Source organism: Wasmannia auropunctata, unplaced genomic scaffold (genome assembly GCF_000956235.1).
Source record: "Wasmannia auropunctata unplaced genomic scaffold, wasmannia.A_1.0 LD336090.1, whole genome shotgun sequence".
Classification (NCBI taxonomy): domain Eukaryota; kingdom Metazoa; phylum Arthropoda; class Insecta; order Hymenoptera; family Formicidae; genus Wasmannia; species Wasmannia auropunctata.
Genome location: NW_012026800.1, coordinates 4,640,657 through 4,643,969, shown reverse-complemented (window position 1 = coordinate 4,643,969; position 3,313 = coordinate 4,640,657). Strand labels below are relative to the sequence as shown.

The 3,313-nt window shown below is 47.2% G+C and overlaps 1 long non-coding RNA gene across 1 annotated transcript; it reads left to right on the top strand.

Moving 5' to 3' along the window:
- The first annotated feature begins 2,193 nt into the window (after positions 1-2,193).
- Positions 2,194-3,181, top strand: LOC105447983. The gene is made up of 3 exons (XR_974184.1): positions 2,194-2,390; positions 2,643-2,999; positions 3,091-3,181. It is a non-coding gene; the product is annotated as an uncharacterized LOC105447983 (long non-coding RNA).
- The last annotated feature ends 132 nt before the right edge of the window (positions 3,182-3,313 follow it).

The following is a 3,313-nucleotide window of genomic DNA, read 5'->3' as shown; positions in this document are numbered from 1 at the left end:
CGTTATTTTTTATTTTTTATATCTTATGGACACGTCAGAGATTTTGCTATACCACAAGATGTCCTTAGGACATCCCTGGATGAAAATAGGACCTCCTGAGGATGTCCTCAGTACCCATCCTGGACGTCCTGTGGACGTCTTTAGGACTTCCTGAGGACACGATGAGGCGCTCATTTGCTATACCACAGGACGTCTTCAGGACGTCCCTGGATGAAAATAGGACATCCTGATAACGTCCACAAATTCCTTCCTCGACGCCCTGGGGATGTCCTTAGGACATCCTTGTGCTGTTTGAGTTACTATATAGATGGAAAGTTAACAATCCTTATTAAAGGCGGATAAGAATGTAGATCGATGAATGTTCTCCTTTACGTGTTTTGTAGCGCAATATCTGTCGTATAACAGGATAAGCTTTCGAGCTTTTACCCTGAATGTGTCGGAGTATGCTGACAAGTCTAGACGTCGCAAGTTGCGCAAGACAATGCTAAATTTCTGAGAGTATGTTTTGTATAGGTATTTATCTATAAGATAGATAAATCTAATGGAGAGTGGCTGTTCTATGGCCTCGGCAAGCATGTCATTAATTGGGGTGGAACCTCTGTATCCCAAGACGATTCTGATCGAGCAATATTGTTGCCTTTCCAGCTTCAATAACGCATTCTTATTTCCTGTGATGCGGAAGATCATGCATCCGTACTCGATAACCCCACGAAAGACCGAGCGATAGATGTTGAGTAAGGTCTCGGGATGCGCCCACCAGGAGGTACCCGCGATGAATGCCAGCACATCCGAGACAGCCTTTCCCTTACGAACTAGATATTTGAGATGAGCATCTCCCTTTAAGGTGGGATCAAAGATGACGCCGAGGAATCGCGTTGAAAATACACGAGGAATGTCTTGATTGTTAATACATAGTGACGCGTTTGGGGGGGATGGGTCAACTCTGGCTCTTGTGAAAATCATCCGGGGATTCGCGTGTGAACTTGGTCATGGTACGGACGCGTGCTTAGTGTGCTCTCGTATAGTGTCTACTGTTTGCTTTCCGTCGGGTAATTCTCGGCAAGTGGTGTTCGGGCTTGTTCTCTCACGCGAAGCCTTTATCCCCTGTGTTAGTTGAGTACGCAAATTCCCGATATGTACGAGGCCTCGGCCTCGGGCGCTGGGGGCCGAGATAATGTCCCGGCAAGTCCGCCATACTCGGACACCGCACGTCCCCCCTCATCGGAAAACCAGACTTTATCGGTTCCGCTCGAAAGTTTTTCTACGTTTGAGGGGCAATTAGCCCTTTCTCAAAGCTTTTCCCCCTTATCTCCAGCGTCTCTTGCTTCTCAACCTTATCCGCTGCCATCCCTCTCCCCTCCCCTAGTAAATGCAAACGCGGGCTTCGGTGTGCTTCCGGACTTGAATCAATAACATCTCAACAGTGTTGTTTCTGCGCACAACACCATTGCGCACTCTCAATCCCAGCGTCTTAACAGAAATGATATCTCTGGCGATGAAATGATTTGCGAAGCGCCGCAGACGACGAACGATCAGGAGAGAACACCGTCTTCAGCCGGGATTAAGAAAGGTAATAAACGCACTTTCCGAGACTCGGAGGCTGCTTCTACCTCCACGGCGTCTGGATCACGAGAATCTGTGCCTCCTCACCATTCTGAAATTTCGCTCGGTTCGAACGCTGGGTCCAGCGCTTCTGGCAAAGCAAATAAAACGCGCAAAATTGAAGAAAAGGCAAATACATACACGGCTTCAGATCTCCCTCCTTACGCCGTTCACGTCCACGCGCTAGGCAACAACAGAAATAGCACGCAACATCCGGTGAAAATCTTCGCTCAAGTAGGTAAGGTTATGTCTGCATCCGACATCGTTGAGATGGAACGCCTCGGTATCGGCAAAATAATAGTTGTATGCAGAACAGCGGCGGCCGCTAACAAACTCGTTTCTAATCCGGATCTTGCAACTTTTAATCTAAAAGCAGTAATACCTAATTACAGAGTCCTGAGAACAGGAATTATCAAAGATATTCCGCAAGAATTTGACGTGGCAGAAATTAAATCTTCTATGTCTACATCACAAAATCATAAAATCATTAGCGTACACCGTCTAAATAGAAAAGTTGTGATAAACGTATCACTTAGTATGTGCCTTCACGTACCATATGCGTTAAATTCGCAGGGCAATCACTTTCCACTCATGTGACTCTCTTCTGGGCCAGGCACGAAGTTCACCCGTATATCCCTAAAGCTCGGATATGCTACTCGTGCTATAGAGCTGGTCACGTCAGTGCTGCCTGTTGCAGTCAGCCACGCTGCATTGCGGCAATGCCCCACATGGCAACAAAGTCATCTGCCCGCTTAAGGAAGACACACCGTGCTGCATAAATTGTTCGGGTGAGCATCTCCCAGTGGATCCTAAATGCCCCCTACTAGAGAACCAAAAGAGAATTCTCACTCTTTCAGCTGCTCAAAATATACCCCTCGCAGAGGCGAAAAAAAGGTTGAATACTCTCCCTTCCCCTACATTTGGCCCTGATTCCCCTTCTCAATCCCCTATTACAAGATCTAGCTCTGCTTTCGCTGTTCCTACTCACAACAGGTTTGAGGCTCTAAACGGAATTAATAATAGTGATTATCATTCCCCAGATTTCCAGGCTTCTTATGCACGAATAGCAGCAGGCTTATCCCCAAGGCAGCATAGGTCGCAGTCAAACCATAACGTTAGAAAATCGGCTGCTCCTCCTCCTATTAACGAGGCACAATCCCACAGGAGTGCCGCGGAGGGCAGGGATCTTCCTCTTCATAATTTCGATAGATGTCCGCCTTCTTCTTCGGGCAACGAAGTCTGTTTCCAGCCAAATTTCACCAGCACGCGCAATACCAATTCAAACCCAAACTTGCACGGGGGAAACTCCTCCCCTCCCTCCTTCAATCAGAATTCGAATAGAGAATCAAGTGACTTTGAGGCTCTTTTAGATCTTCTCAACTCCTGTGGTGGATTAGGTAACCCCAATCTTTCCTAAATAATAAATAAGATTCTGACGTTAATTAGAATGATTTCGCCTTTCGTAAACCAGTTCTTCAATATTTTTAGTTCCAACAATTCAACGTCTCAGCAGTATACGGTTTTTCCGCAACGCCCCTCGCAGGCCTCCCATCCGTCCGATGGGGCGAGCAACTTTTATCATCTGTAAGTCCATCATTAAGATTATTATCACCTCCCCCTTCCCTCCTCCTTCCAAACCCTACCCTTCCTTCCTTGGATACGTTCCCCGCTCCCCTTTCTCCTTCCCCCATCCCCTATCGCCCCTTCCCCC